This window comes from Silurus meridionalis, chromosome 17 (assembly GCF_014805685.1).
Source record: "Silurus meridionalis isolate SWU-2019-XX chromosome 17, ASM1480568v1, whole genome shotgun sequence".
NCBI classification, from domain to species: domain Eukaryota; kingdom Metazoa; phylum Chordata; class Actinopteri; order Siluriformes; family Siluridae; genus Silurus; species Silurus meridionalis.
In genome coordinates, this window is record NC_060900.1 from 298,101 (window position 1) to 308,100 (window position 10,000).

The following is a 10,000-nucleotide window of genomic DNA, read 5'->3' on the forward strand; positions in this document are numbered from 1 at the left end:
TTCACTCATCAGAGTCCATCTCTTTCTCTGGATGTGTGGAAGTATGCGGCATTGCATAAGTAGTGTGGGGCTGTGTGGAGTAGTGTGGGGCAGCGTGGAGTAGTGTGGGGGTGTGTGGAGTAGAGTGGGGCTGTGTGGAGTAGAGTGGGGCTGTGTGGAGTAGAGTGGGGCTGTGTGGAGTAGTGTGGAGTGGAGTGGGGCTGTGAGTATGGTGCTGTGTGGAGTAGTGTGGGGCAGCGTAGGGCAGGGGGGAGTGTGGAGTAGAGTGGAGTAGTGTGTGGAGTAGTGTGGGGCTGTGTGGAGTAGAGTGGGGCTGTGTGGAGTAGTGTGGGGCTGTGTGGAGTAGAGTGGGGCTGTGGAGTAGTGTGGAGAAGAGTGGGGCTGTGTGGAGTAGTGTAGGGCTGTGTGGAGTAGAGTGGGGCTGTGTAGTAGAGTGGGGCTGTGTGGAGTAGTGTGGGGCTGTGTGGAGTAGTGGGGCTGTGTGGAGTAGAGTGGGGCTGTGGAGTAGTGTGGGGCTGTGTGGAGTAGTGTGGGGCTTTGGGAGTTGTGGGGGCTGTGGAGTAGAGTGGGGCTGTGTGGAGTAGTGTGGTGCTGTGTGGAGTAGAGTGGGGCTGTGTGGAGTAAAATGGGACTGTGCAGAGTAGTGTGGGGCTGTGAGTAGAGTGGGGCTGTGGAGTAGTGTGGTGCTGTGTGGAGTAGAGTGGGGCTGTGGAATAGTGTGGGGCTGTGCGGAGTAGTGTGGGGCTGTGGAGTAGAGTGGGGCTGTGTGGAGTAGTGTGGCGCTGTGTGGAGCAGAGTGGGGCTGTGTGGAATAATGTGGGGCTGTGTGGAGTAGTGTGGGGCTGTGTGGAGTGTGGGGCTGTGTGGAGTAGAGTGGGGCTGTGTGGTATAGTGGGGGGAATGTAAAGATAAACATGGGCTGTGTGGAGTAGTTTGGGGCTGTGTGGAGTAGAGTGGGGCTGTGTGGAGTAGAGTGGGGCTGTGTGGAGTAGTGTGGGGCTGTGTGGAGTAAAGTGGGGCTGTGTGAAGTAGAGTGGGGCTGTGTAGAGTAGAGTGGGGCTGTGTGGAGTAGTATGGTGCTGTGTGGAGTATTGTGGGGCAGCGTGGGGCAGGGTGAGTGTGGGGCAGTGTGGAGTAGTGTGGAGTAGTGTGGGGCAGTGTGGAGTAGTGTGGGGCAGTTTGGAGTAGTGTAGGGCTGTGTGAAGTAGTGTGGGGCTGTGTGGAGTAGTGGGGCTGTGTGGAGTAGAGTGGGGCTGTGTGGAGTAGTGTGGGGCTGTGTGGAGTAGAGTGGGGCTGTGTGGAGTAGTGTGGAGAAGAGTGGGGCTGTGTGGAGTAGTGTAGGGCTGTGGAGTAGAGTGGGGCTGTGTGAGTAGAGTGGGGCTGTGTGGAGTAGAGTGGGGCTGTGTGGAGTAGTGTGGGGCTGTGTGGAGTAGAGTGGGGCTGTGTGGAGTAGAGTGGGGCTGTGTGGAGTAGTGTGGAGTAGTGTGGAGTGGAGTGGGGCTGTGTGGAGTAGAGAGTGGGGCTGTGGAGTAGTGTGGTGCTGTGTGGAGTAGAGGCTGTGTGGAGTAAAATGGGACTGTGCAGAGTAGTGTGGGGCAGCGTGGAGTAGTGTGGGGCTGTGTGGAGTAGTGTGGTGCTGTGGAGTAGAGGGGCTGTGTGGAGTAGAGTGGGGCTGAATGGAGTAGAGTGGGGCTGTGTGGAGTAGAGTGGGGCTGTGGAGTAGAGTGGGGCTGTGTGGAGTAGTGTGGCTGTGTGGAGTAGAGTGGGGCTGTGTGGAGTATTGTGGGGATGTGTGGAGTAGAGTGGGGCTGTGTGGAGTAGTGTGGGGCTGTGTGGAGTAGAGTGGGGCTGTGTGGGTAGAGTGGGGCTGTGTGGAGTAGAGTGTGGCTGTGTGGAGTAGTGTGGGGCTGTGTGGAGCAGTGTGGGGCTGTGGAGTAGTGTGGGGCTGTGTGGAGTAGTGTGGGGCTGTGGAGTAGAGGCTGTGTGGAGTGGGGCTGTGTGGAGCAGTGTGGGGCTGTGTGGAGTAGAGTGGGGCTGTGGAGTAGAGTGGAGTAGTGTGGGGCTGTGGAGTAGTGTGGAGTAGTGGGGCTGTGGAGTATTGTGGGGATGTGTGGAGTATTGTGGGGGCTGTGTAGTAGAGTGGGGCTGTGTGGAGTAGTGTGGGGCTGTGTGGAGTAGTGTGGGGCTGTGTGGAGTAGAGGGGCTGTGTGGAGTAGTGTGGGGCTGTGGAGTAGAGTGGGGCTGTGTGGAGTAGTGTGGGGCTGTGTGGAGTAGAGTGGGGCTGTGTGAGTATTGTGGGGATGTGTGGAGTAGAGGGGCTGTGTGGAGTAGTGGGGCTGTGTGGAGTGGTGTGGGGCTGTGGAGCAGTGTGGGGCTGTGTGGAGCAGTGTGGGGCTGTGTGGAGTAGAGTGGAGCTGTGTGGAGTATTGTGGGGATGTGTGGAGTAGTGGGGCTGTGTGGAGTAGTGTGGGGCTGTGTGGAGTGGGGCTGTGTGGAGCAGTGTGGGGCTGTGTGGAGCAGTGTGGGGCTGTGTGGAGTAGTGTGGGGCTGTGTGGACTCTCCATCATCTCTCATCATCCTCCATCATCTCTCATCATCCCTCCATCATCTCTCATCATCCCTCCATCATCTCTCATCATCCCTCCATCATCTCTCATCATCCCTCCATCATCTCTCATCATCCTCCATCATCTCTCATCATCCCTCCATCATCTCTCATCATCCTCCATCATCTCTCATCATCCCTCCATCATCTCTCATCATCCCTCCATCATCTCTCATCATCCCTCCATCATCTCTCATCATCCTCCATCATCTCTCATCATCCTCCATCATCTCTCATCATCCTCCATCATCTCTCATCATCCCTCCATCATCTCTCATCATCCCTCCATCATCTCTCATCATCCTCCATCATCTCTCATCATCCCTCCATCATCTCTCATCATCCTCCATCATCTCTCATCATCCTCCATCATCTCTCATCATCCTCCATCATCTCTCATCATCCTCCATCATCTCTCATCATCCTCCATCATCTCTCATCATCCCTCCATCATCTCTCATCATCCCTCCATCATCTCTCATCATCCCTCCATCATCTCTCATCATCCTCCATCATCTCTCATCATCCTCCATCATCTCTCATCATCCTCCATCATCTCTCATCATCCCTCCATCATCTCTCATCATCCCTCCATCATCTCTCATCATCCTCCATCATCTCTCATCATCCTCCATCATCTCTCATCATCCTCCATCATCTCTCATCATCCCTCCATCATCTCTCATCATCCTCCATCATCTCTCATCATCCTCCATCATCTCTCATCATCCTCCATCATCTCTCATCATCCTCCATCATCTCTCATCATCCTCCATCATCTCTCATCATCCTCCATCATCTCTCATCATCCTCCATCATCTCTCATCATCCTCCATCATCTCTCATCATCCCTCCATCATCTCTCATCATCCCTCCATCATCTCTCATCATCCTCCATCATCTCTCATCATCCTCCATCATCTCTCATCATCCTCCATCATCTCTCATCATCCCTCCATCATCTCTCATCATCCTCCATCATCTCTCATCATCCTCCATCATCTCTCATCATCCCTCCATCATCTCTCATCATCCTCCATCATCTCTCATCATCCCTCCATCATCTCTCATCATCCCTCCATCATCTCTCATCATCCTCCATCATCTCTCATCATCCTCCATCATCTCTCATCATCCCTCCATCATCTCTCATCATCCCTCCATCATCTCTCATCATCCTCCATCATCTCTCATCATCCCTCCATCATCTCTCATCATCCCTCCATCATCTCTCATCATCCTCCATCATCTCTCATCATCCTCCATCATCTCTCATCATCCCTCCATCATCTCTCATCATCCTCCATCATCTCTCATCATCCCTCCATCATCTCTCATCATCCCTCCATCATCTCTCATCATCCTCCATCATCTCTCATCATCCCTCCATCATCTCTCATCATCCCTCCATCATCTCTCATCATCCCTCCATCATCTCTCATCATCCTCCATCATCTCTCATCATCCTCCATCATCTCTCATCATCCTCCATCATCTCTCATCATCCTCCATCATCTCTCATCATCCCTCCATCATCTCTCATCATCCTCCATCATCTCTCATCATCCCTCCATCATCTCTCATCATCCTCCATCATCTCTCATCATCCTCCATCATCTCTCATCATCCTCCATCATCTCTCATCATCCCTCCATCATCTCTCATCATCCCTCCATCATCTCTCATCATCCCTCCATCATCTCTCATCATCCCTCCATCATCTCTCATCATCCCTCCATCATCTCTCATCATCCTCCATCATCTCTCATCATCCTCCATCATCTCTCATCATCCTCCATCATCTCTCATCATCCCTCCATCATCTCTCATCATCCTCCATCATCTCTCATCATCCTCCATCATCTCTCATCATCCTCCATCATCTCTCATCATCCTCCATCATCTCTCATCATCCTCCATCATCTCTCATCATCCCTCCATCATCTCTCATCATCCCTCCATCATCTCTCATCATCCCTCCATCATCTCTCATCATCCCTCCATCATCTCTCATCATCCTCCATCATCTCTCATCATCCTCCATCATCTCTCATCATCCTCCATCATCTCTCATCATCCCTCCATCATCTCTCATCATCCTCCATCATCTCTCATCATCCTCCATCATCTCTCATCATCCCTCCATCATCTCTCATCATCCCTCCATCATCTCTCATCATCCCTCCATCATCTCTCATCATCCCTCCATCATCTCTCATCATCCTCCATCATCTCTCATCATCCCTCCATCATCTCTCATCATCCCTCCATCATCTCTCATCATCCCTCCATCATCTCTCATCATCCCTCCATCATCTCTCATCATCCCTCCATCATCTCTCATCATCCTCCATCATCTCTCATCATCCTCCATCATCTCTCATCATCCTCCATCATCTCTCATCATCCCTCCATCATCTCTCATCATCCTCCATCATCTCTCATCATCCTCCATCATCTCTCATCATCCTCCATCATCTCTCATCATCCTCCATCATCTCTCATCATCCTCCATCATCTCTCATCATCCCTCCATCATCTCTCATCATCCTCCATCATCTCTCATCATCCTCCATCATCTCTCATCATCCTCCATCATCTCTCATCATCCCTCCATCATCTCTCATCATCCTCCATCATCTCTCATCATCCCTCCATCATCTCTCATCATCCCTCCATCATCTCTCATCATCCCTCCATCATCTCTCATCATCCCTCCATCATCTCTCATCATCCCTCCATCATCTCTCATCATCCCTCCATCATCTCTCATCATCCCTCCATCATCTCTCATCATCCTCCATCATCTCTCATCATCCCTCCATCATCTCTCATCATCCCTCCATCATCTCTCATCATCCTCCATCATCTCTCATCATCCTCCATCATCTCTCATCATCCCTCCATCATCTCTCATCATCCCTCCATCATCTCTCATCATCCCTCCATCATCTCTCATCATCCTCCATCATCTCTCATCATCCCTCCATCATCTCTCATCATCCCTCCATCATCTCTCATCATCCCTCCATCATCTCTCATCATCCCTCCATCATCTCTCATCATCCCTCCATCATCTCTCATCATCCCTCCATCATCTCTCATCATCCCTCCATCATCTCTCATCATCCCTCCATCATCTCTCATCATCCCTCCATCATCTCTCATCATCCCTCCATCATCTCTCATCATCCTCCATCATCTCTCATCATCCCTCCATCATCTCTCATCATCCCTCCATCATCTCTCATCATCCCTCCATCATCTCTCATCATCCTCCATCATCTCTCATCATCCCTCCATCATCTCTCATCATCCCTCCATCATCTCTCATCATCCCTCCATCATCTCTCATCATCCCTCCATCATCTCTCATCATCCCTCCATCATCTCTCATCATCCCTCCATCATCTCTCATCATCCCTCCATCATCTCTCATCATCCCTCCATCATCTCTCATCATCCCTCCATCATCTCTCATCATCCCTCCATCATCTCTCATCATCCCTCCATCATCTCTCATCATCCTCCATCATCTCTCATCATCCCTCCATCATCTCTCATCATCCCTCCATCATCTCTCATCATCCCTCCATCATCTCTCATCATCCCTCCATCATCTCTCATCATCCCTCCATCATCTCTCATCATCCCTCCATCATCTCTCATCATCCCTCCATCATCTCTCATCATCCCTCCATCATCTCTCATCATCCCTCCATCATCTCTCATCATCCCTCCATCATCTCTCATCATCCCTCCATCATCTCTCATCATCCCTCCATCATCTCTCATCATCCCTCCATCATCTCTCATCATCCCTCCATCATCTCTCATCATCCTCCATCATCTCTCATCATCCCTCCATCATCTCTCATCATCCCTCCATCATCTCTCATCATCCCTCCATCATCTCTCATCATCCCTCCATCATCTCTCATCATCCCTCCATCATCTCTCATCATCCTCCATCATCTCTCATCATCCCTCCATCATCTCTCATCATCCCTCCATCATCTCTCATCATCCCTCCATCATCTCTCATCATCCTCCATCATCTCTCATCATCCCTCCATCATCTCTCATCATCCCTCCATCATCTCTCATCATCCCTCCATCATCTCTCATCAGCTGCAGCTGCTGAACAGAAAGCGGTGTAGATACACACAGACGGGTAAATTATATTTGTCCACTGAAATGTGATGATTGTAATTTCACTAGAATTGAAACAAGTTGTAGAGCAGGACTGTGTGAGAATGTGGAGATGAACATGGTGTAAGTTCTGCACTGCACGTGGAGGAACCCTCTCACAGTATTTACTGAAGGTTTGGCGTTTAGTATTTACGCTTCAGTGAATGTGTGCAGGATTGAGAGTGGGTTTTGTTTGTGTGTATGTGTGTGGGTCAGTCTGTTAGGTTGTGTTTAGAATAATCTCCTGCTTGGTGACGGTATTAGTGTGAGCTCGGGGCTCTGCGGGGTTGCGATTAATCCTGCTGAAGGAGCACGAGTTCAGTGCAGGAGGAAATCAATCGCTCGTCTACAGCCTGATTTACAGCCACACTAAATCAACAGCAGCAGACGGAGGAGAACTGCAGGAGAAGCACCAGGTCCTGGTGTAGAACACTGAGAGACGCTTCACTTCACTGCCCTAATGATCCACCATGGCTCCTCTTTCTCCTCAGTGAGAGCATGATCAGCATCACCATTTACATCAACACTTTTCATTAATTAATTAAACACAACACACTCCCATAATTCAGATCAACATCATACATAGCTACACAAAAATACGCACTCTATCAACAACAACAACAATAATAATAATAATACAGATCACATCTGGAGCTCGGTGGTGACATGAGGTTTCTGCGATCAGAATTAGATTAGAGGCAGTTTATAAGGTTAGTCTCAGGTTTAGGATGAGATTAGGGATTGGGATTATAAGTAAAACATTTTGATCTTGAGATTGATTTTAAGATTGTGACACAAACCACACACCACAGACACAAACCACACACCCCAGACACAAACCACACACCCCAGACACTCCACACACCACAGACACACACACCACAGACACTCCCACACACACACACCACAGACACCACACACCACAGACACAAACCACACACCAGACACTCCCACACACCACATACACAAACCACACACCAGACACAAACCACACACCCCAGACACTCCCACACACCACAGACACAAACCACACACCACAGACACAAACCACACACCCCAGACACAAACCACACACCCCAGACACTCCCACACACCACAGACACAAACCACACACCCCAGACACAAACCACACACCCCAGACACTCCCACACACCACATACACAAACCACACCCCAGACACAAACCACACACCACAGACACAAACCACACACCCCAGACACAAACCACACACCACAGACACAAACCACACACCCCAGACACAAACCACACACCCCAGACACTCCCACACCACATACACAAACCACACCCCAGACACAAACCACACACCCCAGACACAAACCACACACCACAGACACAAACCACACACCCCAGACACAAACCACACACCCCAGACACTCCACACACCACAGACACAAACCACACACAGACACTCCCACACCACATACACAAACCACACACCACAGACACAAACCACACCACAGACACTCCCACAACACAGACACAAACCACACCACAGACACAAACCACACACCACAGACACAAACCACACACCACAGACACTCCCACACACCACAGACACTCCTACACACCACAGACACAAACCACACACCACAGACACTCCCACACACAGACACAAACCACACACCACAGACACAAACCACACACTACAGACACTCCCACACACCACAGACACAAACCACACACCACAGATACTCCCACACACCACACACACACACACACCACAGACACAAACCACACACCACAGACACAAACCACACACCACAGACACAAACCACACACCACACACACACCACAGACACACACACACACACACCACAGACACTCCACACCACAGACACTCCCACACACCACAGACACAAACCACACACCACAGACACTCCCACACCACAGACACTCCACACACCACAGACACAAACCACACACACAGACACTCCCACACACCACACACACACACACACAGACACAAACCACACCACAGACACTCCACACACCACAGACACAAACCACACACCACAGACACAAACCACACACCACAGACACTCCCACACACCACAGACACAAACCACACACACAGACACTCCCACACACACACACAAACCACACACCACAGACACAAACCACACCACAGACACTCCCACACAACACAGACACAAACCACACCACAGACACAAACCACACACCACAGACACAAACCACACACCACAGACACTCCCACACACCACAGACACTCCTACACACCACAGACACAAACCACACACCACAGACACTCCCACACACAGACACAAACCACACACCACAGACACAAACCACACACTACAGACACTCCCACACACCACAGACACAAACCACACACCACAGATACTCCCACACACCACAGACACAAACCACACCCCACAGACACAAACCACACACCACAGACACAAACCACACCCCACAGACACAAACCACACCACACACACTCCCACACACCACAGACACAAACCACACACCACAGACACTCCCACACACCACAGACACAAACCACACAGACACTCCCACACCACAGACACTCCCACACACACAGACACAAACCACACACCACAGACACTCCCACACACACACACTCCCACACACTATAGACACAAACCACACACCACAGACACTCCCACACACCACAGACACAAACCACACACCACAGACACAAACCACACCACAGACACTCCCACACACCACAGACACAAACCACACACACCACAGACAGAAACCACACACCACAGACACTCCCACACACACAGACACTCCCGCACACCACAGACACACACCACAGACACTCCCGCACAGCACAGACACAAACACACACCACAGACACACACACCATTGACACACAACACAGACACGCCCACACACCACACACACACACCACAGACACTCCCACGCACCACAGACACACACCACAGACATGCCCACACACCAAAGACACACATGCACCACAGACACACACACACCACAGACATTCCCATACACACACACACACACACACACACACACACACACACACACACCACAGACATTCTCATACACAACAGACACACACACACACACACCACACCACAGACATTCCATACACAACACACACACACACACAGACATTCTCATACACAACAGACACACACACAGACACTCCACACACACAGACACACACCA

General features: G+C 50.7%; 1 protein-coding gene across 1 annotated transcript in view; it reads left to right on the forward strand.

Annotated features, from left to right (window-relative positions):
* The window catches only part of ghra (growth hormone receptor a), a 33,707-nt gene that overhangs the window by 18,493 nt on the left and 5,214 nt on the right, over positions 1-10,000 (forward strand). The gene's annotated exons all lie outside the window — the stretch shown is intronic.